The sequence below is a fragment of the Saccopteryx leptura genome, chromosome 4 (assembly GCF_036850995.1).
Source record: "Saccopteryx leptura isolate mSacLep1 chromosome 4, mSacLep1_pri_phased_curated, whole genome shotgun sequence".
NCBI lineage: Eukaryota > Metazoa > Chordata > Mammalia > Chiroptera > Emballonuridae > Saccopteryx > Saccopteryx leptura.
The window spans coordinates 216,493,801-216,515,988 of NC_089506.1; the positions used below are offsets into that span (position 1 = coordinate 216,493,801).

The following is a 22,188-nucleotide window of genomic DNA, read 5'->3' on the forward strand; positions in this document are numbered from 1 at the left end:
CCCAAGTCCAACTGACATCAGCACAAAACGGACTCCTGGATTACCGACCCGAGAAGCCCAGAGTCTTCAGGCATGGCCAGCTCCAGGGGCTCAGATGACGGCATGAGGGTGCTGACTCTCTGTCTCTTGGCTCTGTGGTCTGCTGTGCTGGCCTCTTCCTCCCGGAGGGTCTGCCTAGTGGTAGCAACTCCAGGCTTGCATCCCACCCTCCGTCACTGCAGTGGGAAGAGAGTTCTATCTGATCGGCTTGGCTCGGGGCACAGACCCATCTCGGAAACGATCACGAGGGCCAGGGGTCTGGTACACACTGATTAGTGAGGGCGGAGTCACAGCCCACCCCTAGAGCCAAACAGGGAAGCCCGGCCATCAGAACCCCTAATGAGTAAGGAAGGGTATGTCAAGGCATGTGGGTCCCCAAAGAAAAAGTGGGGTTCTGCTGCTAAAAGATGAGGACTAATGATGCTGGATAGCGAGTTCTTTTTTTTTTTTTTTTTTTTTTTTTTACAGGGACAGAGAGAGAGAGTCAGAGAGAGGGATAGACAGGGACAGATAGACAGGAACGGAGAGAGATGAGAAGCATCAATCATCAGTTTTTCGTTGCGACACCTTAGTTGCTCATTGATTGCCCTCTCATATGTGCCTTGACCGTGGGCCTTCAGCAGACCGAGTAACCCCTTGCTCGAGCCAGCGACCTTGGGTCCAAGCTGGTGAGCCTTGCTCAAACCAGATGAGCCTGCGCTCAAGCTGGCGACCTCGGGGTCTCGAACCTGGGTCCTCTGCATCCCAGTCTGACGCTCTATCCACTGCTCCACCGCCTGGTCAGGCTGGATAGCAGAGTTCTACTCCACTCGGGCACCAAGCCAGACCCAGGGCCCCATTCTAAGAGCTGGTCGTTTGTGGCAGTGTTCCCAGCACCACGCTCCCTAGGCCACCTCCGCACTCTGCCCTCCTCCCCAGGCCCTGCTCTGGTCCAGCCTGCCCGGCCCACAGCCACAGAGCTGACGGGAGCTGGGGTAACACACGTTCTGTGCATGTCGATGCACGTTCTGTCTCTGGGAGCTCCCCAGTGGGGTTCACGGCCAGCTGCTTGCTTGCTCGCAGTGGTAACCTGCGTGATCACGCACCCCTTCACGGCCTCCCTTGTATCTCCTCTCTCTCCTCCACTCCCCTACCCGGATCGCCTGCCAGAGAAATTATTTGCTCTCGAGTCTGCTTGTGCAGGGTCTGTTTCTGGGAAACCCAAACTAGGACATCTTTAAAGCCAGCGCCCCAGGGATGTGTACCAGACAGCACCTGTTTCCTTCCAGATGCCTCTCGCCCTGGGGGCGGCTTCGGTAACCCTCCCCAAGGGTAACCCTCCCAGGGGGCTGGGAGGAGCCTGCCCACTAGCCCCGCCTCTGTTCTGAGGATCCCAGAGGGTGCTGCCTGCTCCCTGGAAATCAGCGGAGTGGGGAGGGTAGAGGTCTGTCCTGTGCTCAGCCCACGACTTCCCAGAGAAACAGCCACATCCAGCCCTGAGGGGCACCGGGGTTCAGAGCCACAGTGAGCAAGGGGCGCGGGTGGCAAGGGACCAGGCAGTCAAACGTACTTCCCGCTCCCGTGGGTCTCAGAGTGAGAAATGAGCTCATTTCAGATAGTTCTTGAACTTGCCTTTAGAAAACAGAATCACACAGTGAAAAAGTTATTTGGGGTTCCCCCCCCCTTTTTTTTTTCTTCTCAAGATCTCATTTTAAAACACTTCACCTGAATTAATTATTTTGGGGGGGAAAAAAGTGACAAAATAGAGAAAATGAAAACCTGGGCAGATATACAGCTGGAATCAATGTTTACATTGTATCATCTTTGTGTCAGCTATCTTTAATCTAAAGAAAGAAAGGAAAAGAAACGGCAGATAAGGATGGATTCCATGGGCCGCAGTCCGGGCCATGTCCCCGGTTTCAGTCCCAGGGAGCGCTACCACGTGCCCAAGCGCGGGGACACTCTTCCCCGGCCAGTCGGCCGGCTTTCCGCTGCCAGGAACACGATTCCCTTTAAAGCAGCTCCAAGTCCGACTGGGCAGCCAGCCCTGTGACACTGCAGACAAGGAGGCTCTTCCCTCCCCACGCGGCCATCACAGCGTCCTTCCCATCATCACTGGCACCCCGCTGGCCGCAGTCACACTCCTACTTTGACCTGAGAGGCGGGGAGCTCGTCAGAACTCTCGCTGGAACACTTGCTTCTCACTTCAGAATAAACCCTGCAGAAGGCACCGCGAGCGTCAAAGCGCCGTTGCCTCCAGCGGCCGCGTGTCCTGGGCTTCCCCGCGGTCTCCCTTCTGATCCTGACCGTCCGTGGGTTCTGGTGGAACTCTGGGCTTTCCTTCCCAGCAGTGGTTTGAACTGTGTCTCCCAGTGGCCCTGCGAACTCCTGCTCCTGGCTGTTAGCAGTTTCTTCTGTAAGCTTTGCCCCAAATGTCATCCTCCTCCTCTTCCTAAACCTGATCAGTTCTCTGAGCTACTCAGTCACCAAGGCAACCAGGGTCCCTGATTATGTTGCACGTGTGCCGGTCACCAGCAGCGATGTCCTGGGCGTGATGGTGGCCACTGGGGATGGGGGTCCTTTCCATACAACGGGACCATCGTAATTCAGACCAACAAGCCAGTACACCTTCTCTCTGTCATAACTGGGGACATGAGCAATAGGGGGCATCAGAGAACATGGAGCACACTGGGGACACCCCAAATGTCACCATCCCCCCACCCCACCCCTGCATGGAAACTATCAATGAGGCCAGAATGGAGCACTTTCAGTACAGCTGATAGTTACCCAAGCTCAAACCTGTGAAATGTTCTGACGAGTAGGGTCTAGAGCAGTGGTCCCCAACCCCCGGCCGCGGACCAGTACCGGTCCGTGGGCCATTTGGTACCAGTCCACAGAGAAAGAATAAGTAACTTACATTATTTCCATTTTACTTATATTTAAGTCTGAACGATGTTTTATTTTTAAAAAATGACCAGATTTCCTGTTACATCCGTCTAAGACTCACTCTTGACGCTTGTCTCAGTCACGTGATACATTTATCCGTCCCACCCTAAAGGCTGGTCCATGAAAATATTTTCTGACATTAAACTGGTCTGTGGCCCAAAAAAGATTGGGGACCAATGGTCTAGAGGACAGAGACTATAGAATTCCTTCCTCACCCCCACCCCCAACAGTAGCAAAAACACTGACGCACTAGTAAATATAAACTGTCGCCAAAGGAAAGTTGCGTGATGACCAGAAGTCCTGGGTTCCTGGCCTCAACGTGCTTCCTTGGGAAGTCAGGGGGCTGCAGCTAACTACGGAGGGGCACTGGGACCCGCCAGCGTTGAAGAGGGTGTGGGCTCAGGACCCAGGAAATTTAAGTGGAGATCTCTGCTTTCTGATGTCTTTCCTGTGTCATTAGGGAAATCTGAGCCTAGGTTTGTCTTTGTGTTCTGCTGTCTAAATGATACCCACGGAGACCCTCTCTGGAAAGGCGGCATCGCTGTGAATACAAACTTTGAGCTGGCAAGAGCGGATTGTCCCTGGGCGTGAAGGGGAGAAAAGCTGTAGCATTACAAACAGCTGCTTTAGCCCCTCTCTTCAGATATGTTGTGTTGGTTCTGTCCTCTGAGAAGCAGGCCAGGATGGGGTGAGATAAGCCAGCATTTTATTTGAGGAAACGCTTGGGGGAGGGGATGCGGAAGGAGTCAGAACAGGCTGGGAGAACCTTCAGACCGCAATAACTGCAACATTTGGAACAGAGGGGGGTAGGAGGAGTCTTAGACCACGGCACAACGTTAAGAAGGTTTCAGTGAAGCCAATGGGAGTCCTTGATCCCAAGCTGCCCATCAGAGCAGGCCCTGTGTCTCCAAGGAGACTGCTGCGCAGTCCTTGCCTGGTGTTGGTGAGGACAAAGCCAAGTAGAGCCTCCCCTGTGAAGGGGAGAGAGACTCCACCGCAGCCGCCCTCGGAAGTCACCGTCTCTGCAGTCAGAGATCAGGGTGGCACAGTTTTACCGCCTCCACGCCCTGACCCTTGTGCCACCCAGATTCTTCGTGGATGCCGCGAGCCTCTCTTTTTAAGGGGAAACGTTGAAGAGGGAGCTTCATGGTACAAACCACAGCTTCTCTCTCCCTTGCTACCCTTGACCTTGGGGCCATAACTGGTAGCGATCCTTTCCCCTTTCACCATCCATATCCACTCTCAGCCACACCCTCAACAATCGCCTTGGCAGGCCTTGATGGGTCACTCTGTGGTGTTACCCCAACCTTCTGTCCCGAGGGGTCTAAACTCTTGGTTATCATAATCAGTGGATCACTCCAGTGGATCACAGTGATTTCAATATTTCTCTCTGCTCCCACTTTGTAAAAGCATCCCTGCCTTCTTTTAGTAACTGATCAGGGTACTTCTAGAAACTTCAGTAAGTTAGGGTTAGTTACTGAGGGTCTAGTGACGCTCACAAAGGATGATCAGTTACTCCTGCCTGGGCAGTGACTCTGAGCTACTTTTCTTGCCTGCTGGTCCTAGAACACATGGAGTTCAAAGTGTCCCGGCAGCAGGCATAGCTTAAATTGTAATGGGACCCTTGCTGTGTCCCCTGGTAGGAGTACGTCCCCTTTGATGTACCAGGACTTCCCACCCTGCAGAGCTCAGGGTGACGGACTTGATTACCACATGCACTTTTACCAAACGTTTACCGATCACATGGGTAGTAATCAAATCATTTGTTGAGGAATTTGGGAAGATGTCTACAGGAGGTAATCTTGAACTATGTTACCCTTGATGACCACGACTGGGAGCATTTCAAGGCCTGATTCTACCTCCACCCCTCTCAAGGCCTCAGCTTCCTCACCTGTATAAAAAGGAAACTGCTCTCTAAATCAGGGGTCCCCAAACTTTTTACACAGGGGGCCAGTTCACTGTCCCTCAGACAATTGGAGGGCCGGACTATAAAAAAAAACAATGAACAAATCCCTATGCACACTGCACATATCTTATTTTAAAGTAAAAAAACAAAACAGGAACAAATATAACATTTAAAATAAAGAACAAGTAAATTTAAATCAACAAACTGACCAGTATTTCAATGGGAACTATGCTCCTCTCACTGACCACCGGAAGTGCGGTGGGGGCCGGATAAATGGCCTCAGGGGGCCGCATGTGGCCCACGGGCCGTAGTTTGGGGACCCCTGCTCTAAATTCTAATATTCTGCCTGACCAGGCAGTGGCACAGTGGATAGAGCGTCGGACTGGGATGCCGAGGACCCAGATTTGAGACCCCGAGGTCGCCAGCTTGAGCGCGGGCTCATCTGGTTTGAGCAAAAGCCCACCAGCTTGGACCCAAGGTCGCTGGCTCCAGCAAGGGGTTACTCGGTCTGCTGAAGGCCCGCGGTCAAGGCACATATGAGAAAGCACTCAATGAACAACTAAGATGTTGCAATGCGCAATGAAAAACTAATGATTGATGCTTCTCATCTCTCTTCATTCCTGTCTGTCTGCCCCTGTCTATCCCTCTCTCTGACTCACTCTCTGTCTCTGTAAAAAATAAATAAATTAAAAAAAATTCTAATATTCTGGGACTCAGTGGTTAAACAGAGGAGTCATTCCCTTTCCTCTCCCTCTTTCTCTAGCCTTCCTCCACTGCAGGCCCAATGACTTATTCTCCTCCATTAGTTTGTTTCGGGCAATAAGGCCTTACCTGGAGAGGATTAGAACAAACTTAGGGTGAACTTTGAAACCTGGGAATATTGGTGGGACAGGGAAGAGTGAGAGAGGAAAGGGAGATGGAAAGGAGGCATCTTGGAAGATAAGTTGTTTGGGGAACAAAGAAGAGAGGAAAGATGTTCTAGACAGGAAGCACAGTGTATACGGCACAGAGGTATGAGAAAGCAGGTGTGACCTGAGAAGCTGGCTCAGGTCAAGGCTGAATGGAAACGAGGCAGCCTCCGTAAAGGACCCCAAAGGCTAAGGAGTTTGGACGCCAGGATAAGGAGTTTAGACGTTTACCTTAGAGATACATGGGAGTCGTTGGCAATTCTATGTAGAGGAGCAACCCTGTACACTTCGTATTTTACAGAGCTGATGGGTACATAGGAGTTGGATTCTGGGGGCGGGAGATAGTCTAGGTAGAGGCAGGAGGGAAACAAGTTAGGAACTAAGGCAATGTTCTTAGTAGCACAGGTTTTGTATTGATGGCCCCCAAAAATGTTTCATTTGGAGAAATTCAGTATTTCCGAACTTTGGAAATTTGTTTCAAACATTTAAGGGTAGAGGATGTTTTGTTGCAATATGGATTCACTGCTTCTGTTGAAAAATCACCTGGCCTGACCAGGCGGTGGTGCAGTAGGTAGAGAGTCGGACTGGGATGTGGAGGACCCAGGTTCAAAACCCCAAGGTCGCTGGCTTGAGCACGGGCTCACCAGCTTGAGCGCAGGGTTGCTGGCTTGAGCGTGGGATCATAGACATGACCGCATGGTTACTGGCATGAGCCCAAGGTTGGTGGCTTAAGCAAGGGGTCACTCATTCTGCTGTAGCCCCTTCACCCCCCACCCCCACCCCCGGTCAAAGCACATATGAGAAAGCAGTCAATGAATAACTAAGGTGCCGCAACAAAGAATTGTTGTTTCTCATCTCTCTCCCTTCCTGTCTGTCTGTCCCTATCTGTCCCTCTCTCTGTCTCTGTCACACACACACAAGAAGAAAAATCATCTGTTCACAGAGGGCCCACAAGGCTCCAGTTTGCTTCATCTCCACCTTTTCCTGTCATCTTACACCTGGCCCCAGTCACTAATTATGTGACATATAGGCACTTGAGTTTATAATCTCTGGTTCTAAAACTAGAAACAGTCCGTAGTTGGGAAGAATACGCTGGGTGGAAAAAAAACAAAAAACAAAAACGGCTTGAACAAAGAGTTTGAAGAAATAGGGAAGATGCAGGATGTTGGGGACTTTCTCCTTAGGGAAACTGTGGCTAGAGCTGCACGGATGAGGCAAAGAAAGAGACAGAATAGGGCCTGGGAGGATGAGCTCTCCTCTCTCCTCTCCATCCTCATCCGCCTCCCTTCCAGGTCCCAAACAGACAATGCTGCTTTCCACCTGGCGGTGCCTTTGCACATGCTGCCCCCTCTACCTGGAACTCCCCTTCTTCCCTCTATCTGGTGAGCACGGTGCATCCAGGACTAGTCACTGCCATTTACAACAGGGGTCGAGAACAGGACATGGGCTGGCCACGAACCCCAAGGCTCCTGTTGACGACCTCTTCTCTGGGCAGGCTGTTAGTTCTCTGAGGTCTTGCTCAAACAGGATGGATGGATGAATGGATGGGTGACTGACAGAGATATATGAATGCATACCCTACTGCAGAGCTTGGATTTCCCTCCTTGAAACAGGCTCCACCCCACAAGAACAGTCTGGGACAGTCTGGGGCAGTCTGGTCCCGCAGGGGCCAGGAGGATGGACCAGGTGACCCTCTCAGACTCCCCTGAGTCCTTTCTAACCTCGTTCCCGCCCCCTCCTGGGCTCTGACCTAGAAAAGACGGGGGAGGGAGGACAGAGAGGAAGCCCACAGGCTCTAGGACCCAGCGAGGCCGGAAAGCGGGTGGGTGCGCCGTGCGCTTCCCTCCGCGCGGGGAGACTCTGCGACCCGCGGCGCGCGGCGGGACTGCGCGGCGGGCGGGAGAGCGCGCGCCTGGGCTAGTGCGCGTGCGCAAGGGCGCGCGCCAAGCGGGGCGGACAAAGGGGCGGGCGGCGGCGCGCGGCCCGGAGGGTGGAGCCGCGGGCCGAGCGGGCAGGTGCGCGCGGGTCGGAGGGCGGAGCCGCGATGCCGCGATGGAGCGCTGCCCGGGCGGGCGCCGGGACCGGGGCCGGAGCACCAGGCGGAGCGCGATCCGGAGCCACAGCCAGAGCCCGGACCAGGCCGGGGTCCGGGACCGCAGGACCGGGTTGCTCGTAGCGGCGGCGACGGAGCCCCCCAGCGGCTGAGGGGCTTCCTCCCAGCCCCCTGCGGGTGGCGGGGACTCAGCAAGCCCCCGCAGCCGGGGACTGTGGGGATTCCCCCACCACATCCAGAACCCAGAGAGCCCCAGGACAGCGGGTGGGGGGGTGTCTCCAGATCCAACACAGAACGACTCCCCAGCTGGGGAAAGCGAAGACTTCCTCCGTATTCAAAAGACAGCGACGTCCCCACAGTACCGCGAAGACTCCCCCCTCTTCAATCCGAGCGACCCTCAAGACCTAGAACGCAGTGACCCTCCTGTCCGGGGTTGCGGGCACCCCCTCTCAAGATCCTGGTCAATACAACTCCACACCTCAAGACCCAGCTCAGAACGCCCCGAGAGCAAGGAATCCTACATCCCCCCAATTCCGGTACACAGAAACCCCAAATCTAGGAACCCGAGGACGGCAAGAGCTATCCCTCACCAGCAAGAGGCCTCGGGGACACCCCACCACACACACACACACACACACACACACACACACACACACACACACACACTCGCAAAGCTCCAGGACCCGGGCGACTGAGTCCCTTGCGGCGCCCTTCGCATCCCAGCCTATGGTTGTGGCGCCCTGAGCCCCCCCGGGCCGGGCTGACGGAAAGCGAGACGGCGCCCAGGCCCCCTGCCGCGGCGTCCCCGCGGCCCCAGCCCAGGTAAGCCGGGCCCAGGTGAGGAGCAGCAGGTGAGTGGCCACCGAGGCCCCTAGACCTGCAGATGGGGAAGGAAGGATCGGGTGCGCACTGCCCCCTCCCCAGCGTCGCCATGGAACAGAGGCTGAAGGACGTCCCTTTGTGTCTCGCTTGGAGGAGCCGCCCCCTCCTCCCTTCCCCCACCCTAGCTTTGGGGTTGTGGCCCGGCTCTCTGGCCCCACTGGGGCGTGGTGGCAGAGCGTCTTTGCTTCAGAGAGGGAAGAAGCTAGAGACCCCCCCCAAAAAAAAAAAAATCCTGGGAGCCTGGAGCTGTGGGATCTTCGGTCTTTTGGAGTATATGTACCCCTCCCTCCAGACCAGGCTGAGTTCTCAAGTGAAGTCCCCCCTGGGTGAAGAACTGGGGTGTCCATAGGTGAAAGGACCTGTTTTGTGTGGCCCTAGGCTGATGGCTGGGGCTTTGGGTGTGTGTCTTTGTCTGTGAGAGGGTCGGGAATGGGTGTGTTGGAGAGAATGGGTGGGAATCCCTTATTTTCTCTCTGATTCCACTGTCCCCTACCCAGGCCACGGTGGGCATATTTACCTAGGTCACTCTGCTCCCGGACAGGACAGGGAGAGGGCAAGTCCTTTCCAAAGTGAGGCACTGCTTTCTGGGGACAGGAGATGGTTTCTGGATGAATAAGCCATTTCAGGTCAGGCACTTTTCTGTCCCCGTGTGCCCCTACGGCAGCAAACCCAAGGCCTTCCCTCCTCCTCCTGACCTCCAAAACAGCCAGGGCCAAACCTCAGAGTGGGTCAGCGTGTCCTAGACAACCGAAGGACCATCGCAGGTTATTACTTTAGATTTCCAGGATGTAGACAAGGCAGAGCCTCATCCTGGCCCTCAGTGAGGTCCTGAACCCCAGGCCCTGCAGCCAATGGGAAGATAAGAGGCCTGGGGATGTTATAACCTGAAATTCTGGAAAAGCAATCCTGAGAAGGGACTGAATGGTGCCAAGGAAACACTCTGGGCTGCTGGGGTTTCCGCCAGTCCCTTCTCTCTGAGCCCTCTACAGGCAAGCAGCAGTGCTGAAGAAGGCAGGACTCTGGGTACAGGTAGCCCCACCAGGAGTTTCTTTGTTCATTTATTCATTCAACAAACTGTAGCCAGTGTCTGTAATGTACCAGGCATTGTAGTCAGGGTCCTTCTTCTCACTTCAGCCTGATCTTTCTTGATCTTCCCTGTTCATCAGACCCCTGGGGTGTTCTCAGTTTGCCCAGGCTGCGCTTGCCTGCTTGCTTGCTTAGTTGGAGGGAGGTGGGCCTGGTCAGGAACCTGCTCCCCATTGTACTACAGACTTGGGGCCCTGAGCCTGTGTGGCCATTTCCTCTTTCCCTCTTTGCCCCCACCCCACCTGCTACTGGCCTTGACCCAACGGGGAGTATGAGATCAGCAGGAGAAAGGGTCGGAGGGCTGTTCTGGCCAGCTCTCTGGCAGCCCCTCCTGTAAATTCAAGGACAGCCGAGCCCCCTCTTGCCCCCCAGCACAGGCTGTGGTGGAGCCAACTGCCGGAAGACTGGGTGATCCCGAGCAAGCTTGTGGCAGCTCTCAGAGACGATGAGAGAGGGAGCCCTCGGTAGCTGTAGATCACAGTCGGCCTCAGGAAGCGTCCAGACGTGTCCTCTCCGTCTCTTGGGAGAGTTCATTTCCCACAGTGGGTTTCCAGGAGCCTAGGGCTTTGTCGGGTGACCCACAGGCAGGAGAGGAGTGAGAGGCTCCGGAGCAGAGATTTGAGTCCCCGTGTCTAGGGAAAACCGTCAAGAGGCCAGAGGGGGACGGGGAGTAAGATCCCCCTTCTCACTAACCTGCAGTGGCCCCGTAGTTAGTAGTGAGTCTAGACTGAATCTCAGTCAAAGCCCTTGGCAGTCTGGCCCTGACCTGCCTCCCAGATGTCATCTCCCATTGTTTACCCATCATCCTCTGCTTCCCCTCTGGTTCCTCTTCCCCATGTCCCCTAAGTCTCACCCTCCCTCCACCATGTGCTGTTCCCTGACCTGAAAATCTCCACTCTTGGATGGCTCAGAAGTAGCTCTCTGCCTCTACCTCCCCTTTTGATCTGACCTGGATGGGCACAGAGCGGAGTGCTGCATTGACTTGGCGGATGGGTTGGTAGCTTGGGGACAGCAGCACGTGTCTACATGTGCGGTGAGAGTTTGTCTCCCATCTAGATCCTGAGCACCAGGAGATGGACCAGATCTGCCCCCACCACATCGGCTCTGTCTAACCCCGGAGCCCAGCATAAGAAACCACACACGTAAAAGACTTCGTCTAGACACATTTTGAAGATCCAAACAGTGTTTTACTCACATTTGCATTTGTTACCAATGCTAAAACAAACAAACAAACAATTTCACATACAAATTTTGATTTTTGGATTCCACTGGAAAAAGCAGGTGATGTGGAGAGCCCAGGCGAGAGCCGAAGAGTGGTGATGACACTTTAGACAGAGCGGCCTTCTCCAGCCTGGCCCGGGCCCTGCCTGGCTTGTTTGCTCGTTAGTCACCTGCCGGTCCCTGCTGCAGGCCTGGGATGGAGGCCAGAGCATGTTTGCTCTGTGGGTGACCTTCGTCTGTGTGTGTCTTGCACGTGTAGGTACTCCCCGCCTCCCCCATGGCCGAGGCGGAACCTACACAGAGCAGCCTCCCTCTGGCGTCTTCAGGCCGGGGTGCAGGGAGCCTGCGCCCCCTTCCACCAAAGCAGCAGGAGCCTGGTCCCACTCTCTACCCTTTGTCCCAGCTGGTGCCCCTTCGCCTTTGCTAGAAGGGTTCAGCCACCCAGAACCAGTGTGAACTGTCTCACTCACCCAGGAGCAAAAGTTCAAGGTTCAGGCCCAGGTCGTGCTGAGGACTTGGGGGGCGGAGGGGAGGAGTGCTCTCTGGGCCTTGGTTTACTCATATGTCGGAGAGGAATTGGAACCTATAAGCGTCCTCTTGGTTCTAACTTTCTAGGACTTGAGAACAAGCTGCTGTGGTTTGGGTCAGGCAGCAGAGGTGGGGGCCCAGATTCAGAAGTCTCTCAAAAATATCGACATTCCCTAAACATTTAATGAAACTGATGGGTGTTGTTGCCAAGTAGCTGGGCCAGAGGCCAGCACCGGGCACCGGGCACTTAGCATGGCACTGGAAGGGAGTGTGCTGTCTTCCTGGATGAAGGTCTGCAGTGGCCCAAGGTTGGAGTGACAGCAGAGGACCATAGTGGAGCGCACAGGCTCTGGACCCTGCCGGGGTTTTAGTCCTACTGGGCTGCAGTGTGACCATGGACGAGTCACTCAACCTCTCTGAGCTTTTGATTACTCATGTGGAAAACAAGGCTAATACCCACCTCAGTGTCATCGGGGGAGGGAGTGAAAGCGTGGAAAGGGCTTGGACCTGGTCCAGCATGTGTGAAGTGCTCAGTAACAATTGGCTCTTAGTTTAAAGGTGCATTGGCAAGTGGGAGACCAAGCACTGGTGACCACCTGGGCTGGCCTACTGCCTGTCTGGGGAGGCCATAGGGCTTTAGGGGCTATCCCCATGAAATGGGAGGCGGTATTTGAGAGGCGGTGCTGTGAGGGGCTTCAGAGCATGGAGTGAGCCCCTGCCCCAGGGGGGTGAGGGTGGGGTTCAAGCCTGAGGGTCTGTGATAGCCTTTCCAGTACCTTGGCCCCGGCTCTGTCTGAGGGGCGGGATCTCGGGTGGCCTGCCCCAGTCCTGTCACTGAGGCCTTCTTCCTCCCCAGCTCTGCTGGTCTGGGTGCTCCGCCAGCCTGGCTCCTGGCCCCAGGCTTTCTGCCCCAGGCAGATGGGCCTCTGGCCAGAGCCTGGCCTGGCATCTCCCGGAGACTCCGAGTCTTCCCCAGGCTCCCCCTCCTTCCCCTACTCCCCTGCTCTAAGGAAGCCTCAGCAGTTAGGCCCAGAGGGGCCGGTGCAAGCCCCCCACTTTCACCCACCCTCCCCAGTCCCTACTCTAGCTGGGCCGCAGTGTGGAGAGGAAGCTGGTCTAGACTCCCAGGCCAGCCCGCACTCGGCTTTCAGGGAGCGGGGGATGTTGGGGTTGGAAGGAAGCAGCGGAGCCTGTTTTCAATGTCAGGTGCTCCCTGCCGGGCTGGCCACTGCGTTCTTGTTTCACGCTGACGGCAGCATGAGCCCAGAGCAGAGCCGGGGCTGAGCCCAGCTCCGTGAGCACCCAGTCTGCTGTGTGACTGCCGCCAACGGCCTGGGTTTGACACCTGCCTCTGCCGTCGCTGGCTGCACGACCTTGGACGGGGCAGTTGCTCTGTGCCTCAGTCATTTCTGATGTGGAAGGGGGGGAATAACAACTGCTCCTGCTTCCTGGGGTCGTGCAGAGGAACAAAGGACCCCTTACACATAAAGCGCTTGTAACAGTGCCTGCCATTTAATTATTTATATATTCTCTTGTTTTTGAAATGTACTGATTGAGTTTAGAGAGACAAGAAGAGAAGGAGAGAGAAAAACATTGATTTGTTCTTCCGTTTATTTATGCCATCGTTGGCTGGCTCTTGTATGTGCCCTGACCAGGGGACTGGACGTGCGAGCTCGGCATACTGGGACTGCGCTCTAACCCACCGAGCAGTCTGGCCAGGGCACAGTGTCCGCTGTTGAAATGTTTGTTCTTGCTTCTGCCGCACCCTGCCAGGAGGATATGCAAATAAGCTGGGGTATGCAAATGAGCTGGTCTGGCCAGAGGAAGTCACAGGGACTAACTATACCAGTTCTCCCTGTGGCTTTAGCTGCCTCTGCGTGTTGAGAGGGCTCTGAAGGGCAGGGGTAGGGGCTGCACAGGACAGTCACCTCATCTTCCTCCTGATCAGGACCCAGAGAGTCTGCAGAAATCCCCGCCCCCAGGCAGTGCCCCCCCCCAGGTCTGTTGGATACTCCCACCATAGCAGGGAGATCCTCCCATGTCTGCCAGCCCTGACCCCATGGGTCTCCAGGAGGAGCAGTGGGGCCCACGGTGAACATGGTTTAGTGTAAAAAGTACAGTCCCTAGATCCTGCTGTGTGACCTTATGCAAGGTGCTTAACCTCTCTGATCCTCAGATCCCTCATCTACAAAAAAGGTGGGTGGTACCCTGAAGGGTCACAGTGAGGATTAACTGAATGAATGTGGTAAAGTGCTGTGCATGCCACCGAGTACCCACTAAGGCTTGGCTCTTACCATCAGTCCTCAGAAGCCCTGAGCAGTATGGGAATGTGAGCCCCTCTTCTATGTAGATAAGAAAGCTGGGCTCGGGCGAAGGTCTTGCCTCGAGGTTCTATCTCGAGGATCAGAGGAGATTCTGCCCACCTTTCCCTCACTCCCTGACAGTTTACGGGCAAGGCCAGCCAGACAGACCCAACAGGATGTAACTCAGGCTCCAGCTGCGGTCCGGGCAGGTCTGTTAGCCCTCCTGCCCACACCTCTGCTCCTATGGGCCACGGCAGGTGAGAGCCACAGCATGGAGGGTCTGTCCCTGGATGGGAGCCTCTGAGGCTTCCCTCCCCTGCTCATCTCCAGCTTCAATCCCAGGATGGCGGTGAAAGGCCAGTAAACCCCGCGTCTCTGAGTCTGAGTGCGAGCTGGGTTGTCACTGGGTTGTAGTGCAGTCTCTCTGCCTCTGACCCTGGCACACAGATCAGATCGGCTCCAGGAGGGGTTTGCTCAGGCCCAGCGTCAGGAGTGCATCTCACCCAGTGGGAAAGGCAGGCCCGCACACTGGACCCCTTTTCCCTCTGCCCTCATGCCTCATGCCCCGCCCCTCGCCCCTCGCCCCTCACGCACCCCTCTGCCGGCCAGCGCATTGTTCCCTGAGCACGCCAGGTGCAGTCCCCTCTTGCCTTTGCCAGGAGAGCTCTTCCGCCACAGTATTTGTGTGTGTGCAGTCTTCTCGGTGGGGCCTTCCCTGACCCCCATCTACAATCTCGCCCCTACCCTGGGCACTCCCTTGCTCCTCCTCCCTTTGTTTTTCCTTTCAGGGACTCCTCACACTGTCTGGCATACACCTCTTCCCGATCTTCATTACTGTCTGCCCCAGATTAGAGTACAGGCTCTGAGAGCAGGGCTGTTGGTTTGGCTCATGGATGTATTCCGGGTCCAAGAACAGTGCCAAGCACATGGAAGGCGCTCAGCTAGTACTTACTGAGTGCTCTGGGGCCAGTTATCTCTGAGCCACGTCCAGCTGAGTGAAACTGGACATGTGACTTAATCTTCTCTGAGTCTCGGCTTCCTGAGCTGTAACATATATACTGTAATGGGAATGAGATGGTTGTGAGGTTTAAATGCGTCAATATATATGTAAAGTATTTATACTTCTATTGTTTCATAAATGTTGGCTGTTATTAATACTTTAATCTGCTTATTATGCCGATTTACTAATATGAAAATGGAGGCATAGAGAAAGTAAGGTGACTTACCCCAAGCTTCATGGCAAGAAATGATGGTCATAGCCTGACCAGGCGGTGGCGCAGTGGATAGAGCGTCGGACTACGATGCCAAGGACCCAGGTTCGAGATCCCGGGGTCGCCAGCTTGAGCGCAGGCTCATCTGGTTTGAGCAAAAGCTCACCAGCTTGGACCCAAGGTCGCTGGCTCCAGCAAGGGGTTACTCGGTCTGCTGAAGGCCCGTGGTCAAGGCACATATGAGAAAGCAATCAATGAACAACTAAGGTGTTGCAATGCGCAAGAAAAACTAATGATTGATGCTTCTCATCTCTCCGTTCCTGTCTGTCTGTCCCTGTCTATTCCTCTCTCTGACTCTCTTTCTGTCTCTGTAAAAAAAAAAAAAAAAAAAAATGATGGTCATAGAAGGTGACGGAAGACAATTTGATTTTGGGTGATGGGTATGCAACATAATTTAATGTCAAAATAACCTGGAGATGTTTTCTCTGAACATATGTACCCTGATTGATCTATGTCACCCCGTTAAAATTAATTTAAAGAAAGAAAAAGAAATGATGGCCACCTGGCTTTACCCAGGAATGCCGGAATCTGGGCTCTAGGTTCCTAAGCCAGGCTGCACCCCCATTGCATCCCTCTACAGGGGCTCAGGGAAGAGCTCTTCTCTTCAGGAAGACTCTGTTCACTTGTCCATCTCCCCAGTGCCCACCATCTGTCTACTTATGGACACCCAGCCAAGGCCCCTGGCCTAGCAGCCAGTGGTGGGTGACAACCATGCTCTCACCCTTCACTCCTTTTGATACCCTGAGTGCTGGGTTGCCCAACTCACCCAGGCAGCCAGGCCCATACCTCCTCCCAAGATGGCTCTGGCCAGTTGGCTCAGTGGTAGAGCGTCAGCCCAGCATGTGGAAGTCCCGGGTTCGATTCCTGGTCAGGGCACGCAGGAGAAGCGACCATCTGCTTCTCAAGCTCTCCGCCTTCTCTCTCTCTTTCTCTTTCTCTTCTCTCTTCCCCTCTCCACCTCTTGAAGCCATGGCTTGATTGGTTTGAGCACATCGGCCCTGGGCGCTGAGAATGACTCTGTGAAACCTCTACCTCAGGTGCTAAAAATAGCTCAGTTGTGAGCATGGCCCCAGATGGCAGTTGCCAGGTGGCTCCCAGTCAGGGTATACGAGGGAGTTGTCTCTCTGTCTCCCCTCCTCTCACTTGGAAAAATAGTAGTAGGCTAGGGGTGAGGCCCAGGGCTTCCACTGCCCTACAGGGCCTGGCTGGGAAGGCCAGCCCTGGACACCAGCTGCACATGGACAGTGTCACAAGCTATTAATGACCACCAAGGCTGTGCCCCAGGGAAGGGGCAGACTGCACCAGCTGGGAGGGGAGGCTGAAGCAGAGGCCAGAGCCAGAAGCCAAGGTTGGCAGCGAGGGGCCCACCAGGCTGCCCCTGGTAGGGAGGGCAGGGGGAAGAAGCTGTTCCTAGGTTCTGCCACTCAACCTTGGGAGAGTCCCAGCTCTTCTCGGTCTCCTCGCCTGGGAAATGTGGGAGCTGGGTCGCACGATCCCCAAAGTCCCTTCTGGCTCATGCGGATTCAGGGACCCCTAGAGAGGTATGTGTGGATATGTTGCCATTTATTTAACCAACCCCTATTGATAGACACCTGGGTTTGGTCCAGCCTTCCCAGCCCTGGGGATCTGGGTTTGGATTCTACAGCAGCTCCTCCATCCTGGCTGCCTGGCCTGCTCAGGCCTGGCCTGGCCCCAGTGCAGGGCCTGCCTGGGTGCTGTCCATGCCTGTGGTGCTGAAGACAGTAGCACTGGAAGGAGGCTGGGCGGCACACCGGAGACCAAGAATAGAGAAGGAGATAGAGCAGCCCCTCCCTGGCTGAGTGTGACCTGGAGCACGTGGCTTAGCCTCTCTGGGCTTCAGCATTCTTCTCTGTAAAAGGGGGTTGCTGTGCAGATCCAATGGCAGCAGTGATGGAAAGCATTGGTGTGGTGAGAAGAGAGGTAATAAGTTTTGCTCTATTATTTTAGAGAGAGTAAAGCATTTTGGTTAAGCTTTTGGACACTGCAGTGCTAATGCCTGGGTTTGAACCCTGACCCTGTGACTACTTACTGGGTAGTCTCGATCTTGTGCTTCAGTTTCCTCATCTGTAAATTGGGATGATTAATAGTCCGGTGTCAGGATGTTGTGGGGACGAGCTGAGTTAATTTATGCAAAGCAATGGGCACATGACCGGGGTTCATAAAGTGTTAGCTATCATGATCACTTCCCTCCACTGGTCTCATCAGAGCACCTCCAGCCTCTCCGTTCACGCTGACCAGGTTCAGTCTAGCCGCTTCCGTCTCTGCTGTGCTCGGGGCTGGTGCTGTCTGAGGGAGGCCGCACATCGCCTGCAGATGCCCTGGCCTCTCGCCACATCCTGCTACTGGCTTTCTCTGTGATTTTGAGCCATGGCTTCCGCATCTGTAAAATGGGGCTAATGATACCTCATGCAGGCCCCTGGGAAAATAGCTGGCGGATCACCTTCAGGAAAGCCAAGATATAAAAAGTTACAACTTCCCAAACACTTAAAGAATTACTCACCCAGCATGTGTCACGTCCTGACGAAGTGTTAGAAATAGCAAGATGATGAAGGCATGGGGCTTGCTTTCAAGGGGCTCCTGGGTTTCCGGGTGAGTTGTTAATCTTCTTCAAGGCTCATTCAGGTGTCACCTCCTGCTGGAAGCCACCCTGATCCCCACTGCCAGTGCCCTCCTTGGGAATGTTGGAGCATTGACCACTGCCTTCCTGGCCCCCTGGTTATCTGAGTCCTTCTTCTATCGGCATTCCTGATTTGTAAGCTCATACCATGTATCGGATTCATCGCGCTAACCTCCTCACCTCGCATCAGCACCCAGCGTGGTGCCCGGGCTTGAGCAGATATGCTCCCCTGCAATCTTTAGTTTGCAACTTACATAACCTCAACTCAAACCGGCTTACGTGAAAAGGGAAATGTTTTGATCCATGACACATTCAGGAGTCTAACTGGCTTTAGGCATGCCTGAACCAGGTGCTCAGAGCCACAGTGACCTAGCCGATGGGATGGATCCGCTGGTTGGCCAGGGTCAGGGCCTGCCGCTAAAACCGGGTGGAGACAGCTCTACAGAACCACGGGCCTAGAGGAACCGTTCCCCGGGGAACGGGGACTTGGGGCCGAGCAGGGGAAACATCACAGGCCCATTCAAGAAACCCCTGCAAGTGCGTGAGCAAGGCGAGAGCGGGGCCCAGTTGCTGCTCAGAAATGTATCCGATCCCGTGTAGAGGAGAGGGTTGAGGGGAGAGTGGAGGTGTGGGGGTGCTGACTCAGCCACACAGGCTGAGGGGGTGCAGCGTCAGCCCTGGCTTCACGGAGAAGCAGAGTGGAGCAGGGGAGAGGGGGCAGAGGGGCTCCCTGTCCCCGCTCAGTACCTGAGGGTCCATCTGGCAGCTGCTTTTTCACAGGGACTTATTTTAATAATAATATTGAACCAAAGAGGTGACCCACCCTAGAGCAGTCATTCAATGGCAGCTTTGCAGGTGAGGGCCTTAAGGAGACCCTTGGGGTTTGCCTGTGCTAAGGGCTAACACGGGGACTGAGAATCTTAGAATCCCAGAGTGAGAGAAAGAAAGGTCTGACTGATGCCAGTTTGCCCTCCACTGGTTCACAGACAGACGCCCCCCCCCCCCGTGTCTGCCTGTCTCCCCCAACCCCCCCCCACGTCCTCCCTGCTGTGACCGAGCACTATCTCATGTTGAGTTGCTGTCTGCCTTCAGGAGCCTTGAAGGGCACAGTGCATGGGCTCTGCCCCTGATGGTGTAAGTTCGAATCCCAGCTGTGCTAATTATTATCTCTTGGCAACCTGCTTAGCCCGTCTGTGTCTCAGTGTCCCTTTCTGTAAAATGGGGATAGTAACAGCTAACGCCTCCCTCCTAGACTTGTGATTGTTCAGTGATATAATCCATAGTGTTAGCACAATGCCTGGCATATTAGCCCGTATTTTCCATCAATTGATTTTAAAGCGAGTGGGAGACATCGATTTGTTGCTCCACTTATTTATGCATGCACTGGTTGATTCTTTTATGTGCCCTGATCGGGGCTCTAACCTGATACCCTGGCGTATAGGGACGATGCTCTAACCAACTGAGCTACCCGGCCAGGGCTAGCTGGTATTATCATTCTCCCACAGATAGGGTGAGAACGGGCCCCCTTCTCATTACATGCCGGTCACCCTCCACTGACTCCTGTAACTGGATCCTTATCCTTCAGTTGCCGGTGTTATTGCCACCCATGTGACCTTCTCTGGCCACGCTCCAGGTGGTTGGACACACTGAGGTTCAAATCTTACTCTTTTGCTTCCTTGCTCCATAACTCTTGAACTAGGGTAATGCTAGCCTCTATAACAAACAAGCCCCCATGTCTCAGTACCCTAACACAATGGGAGTTGACTTCTGGCTCAGATAAAATGCAGAGTGGGTAAGCCTCCCACAGCTGGGGACCCGGACTTCTCCTAGCTCCCAGCTCCACCATCTTTTAGGCTCTTGGAATCCTCTGCATCAAGTCAGCATAAGAAGAGAAAACAGAGAAACTGCCTGTTCTTAAAATGCCCCGCCTAGTAGTGACACGCCCACTGTTCTGTTCTCATCCTGTTGGGGAGGCCAGTCACGGGGCCACACCTGGACACAGGGTGGCGAGAGGGGGCATGCTGGCCGCCCTCCAGTGACAGCTCTGTGCTGTAGGGAACAGCAGGGTCGCGGTGGGCAGCACTCCGTCTTTGCCGCAACCGTAGTAAATCATCAACCTCTCGGGCTCCATTCTTCCTCCATAAAATAGAAAGCATCACTTGGTTGTGGCCGTGGCTACACAGCTCCATCCTTTTACTAAAATCATTGAACTGTACGCTCAGAGAATTCTGTGGTATGTGAGCTCCAGCTGTGTTTCAGAAACGGAAGGTAACGGCGTGTTGCCCTCCCTGGGCGGGATACTTGTGAGGACTGGGGAGTTGTGCCGCGCGGGCACTGTGTGCGTCCGTGGGGGCGGGGTTTCCACGGTAGGCCGGAGCCGGGCTCTGCGTCTGTCCGCAGTCATTTTCAGAGCGCCCAGCTCCAGCCACCTGCCAACAGGAAGTGGTTAATGGTTCTGTCTTGCTTCTGGCTTGGGAAACCCTCCCCCATCACTTCCTCCCAGCCTGTGGAGGAAGACCCAGCCCACAGGGCCAGAGCTTTTGTGGCCAGAACCATCAAGAGTGGGTGACACCCTCCTGGCTTCGGCAATACAGATGTGAAACCGAGGGCCTCCCTGGGGGCCAGTGAGGACATGTTTGAGGTGCAGGCCATGTGGGCCCCCTGGGGCAGCACGGTCAGCTTGAGAGGTGCAGTGCCGAGCACACGGGTCGGCCAGGAGGCTCAGTGCCTGGTTCTGGGGCGTTCACAGCTGCTCCTTAGCGCAGAGGCAGTGGTAGCGACAGAGGTAAAGCAGCCAGGTCCCGTTCCCTGCTGATGCCAGACAGATGCCTTCACCACTCTGGTCTCAAGTCCCCACCTGCAGAGAGTAGCCGGTCCCTTCTGCCTGGACTGTTGTGAGGTTGAAGTGAGTCACTATATGGGAGGCACCTGGGCCAGCGCCTGCACCCTGTCAGCTCTCAGCGGGAGCTGAATGAGCGCGTGCACATCCCTGGTGGAGGCTCCGCCCTCTTCAGGCCTCATCTGGAGATGTCCCAGCATCCTGACCTGGGAGCCCTCCCGGCGCTAGCTGTTTGACTTTGTTCGAGTGTTTTAGTCTCTTTGCCTCGCTCTCTTCACACCTGAAGTGGGGGTAATAATAATTCTTACCTCACAGAGTTGTGAGGATGAGATGCGTTGATCCTTAGAACGGGGCCTGATACTTAGTAAGTACAACTTAAGTGCTCACCTGCTGGTTTCTTGTTTCTTTTTTAAGTGAGAGGAGGGGAGATGGTGAGACAGACCCCTGCATGCATCCCAACCGGGATCTACCTGGCAACACCATCTAGGGCCGATGCTTGAGTACCAAGCTATTTTTAGAGCCTAAGGTTGATGTTCTCTGACCAACCAAGCTATCCTCAGTGCCCAAGGCCATGCTCGAACCAATCAAGCCACTGGCTGCAGGAGGGGAAGAGGGAGAGAAGCAGAGGGGAAAGGGTGGAGAAGCAGATAGTCACTTCTCCTGTGTGCCCTGACTGTGAATCAAACCTGAAATGTCCATACACCGGCCTAGAGCTCCATCCACTGAGCTACCGGCCAGGGCCTGGGTTTTTTATTTTTTATTTTTAATTTATTGTGTTGACATGGTTTCAAGTGTCCCACTCAATATCATGTAGCTGCTGTTGTTTTTATTGTCATTATTTTCTTCATCATATGGACGTGGAGGCCCAGAGAAGTGACATGACTTGCTCAAGGTCACCCGCCTAAAAAGTGGTGCACGTTAGGATCAAGGCCAAGCCTGCTGAGCCCCAAGGCCCATGCAGTTCCCATCAGTCCCCACTGCGCCTCTTAAGTCACGTGTGCAGTAACTGGGTCAGAGGCAGTGCGTACCTGGGGGATGACGCAGCAGCAGAGACAGTGTGTGGATTAGTTCTTTGTCTCCCGCGGACACCTTACGGAGGACAGGCCTGAGGGAGAGGGAGGTGGGGAAGGAGATAGGGGGTGATAGGGATGACCCCGTAAATGGGACCCTAGGAACCAGGGAAACAGATAGAAAGTGTTGAATCTGGTGTCACCCCAGCCCCTGGGGTACTTGTGGCCTACTGATGGGGACAGGCAGGGAACATCTGAGGCCACCCCAAGATACTCAACAGACCTGGAGAGAGGTAAACCCAGTCTGAACCCTGGGGCCCAAAGGGACAGGAACTGGCGCCTGGGGCAGCAGGGAAGGCTTTTTGGCAGGTCAGGACCTGAGGATAATGAGACCCAAAAGCTGGGGTGGGGCTGGGGAGGTGAAGGCAGCGGCCGGAATGGTGGGGGAGGGGGAGGGACATCAAAGCTGCAGAGAGGCAGTGCAGGGCAGCGGCCAGAACATGAGCAGAACTTGGGGCGAAGGGGTCCACCCCCTCTGGATGGACCCCTGACCCAGCCTGGTGCCTACCCGGGGCAACT

The 22,188-nt window shown here is 54.8% G+C and overlaps 1 protein-coding gene across 3 annotated transcripts in view; it reads left to right on the top strand.

The window, feature by feature from the left end:
• The window catches only part of SBK1 (SH3 domain binding kinase 1), a 52,108-nt gene that overhangs the window by 21,504 nt on the left and 8,416 nt on the right, over positions 1–22,188 (top strand). The window contains exon 1 of one of the 3 annotated variants that reach the window (XM_066383121.1): positions 7,750–8,653. The exons of the other annotated variants lie outside the window; for them this stretch is intronic. The gene's annotated coding sequence lies outside the window, so the exon portion shown is untranslated. Of the gene's footprint in view, positions 1–7,749; positions 8,654–22,188 lie in introns of those variants that run through there. 3 annotated transcript variants of the gene reach the window in all.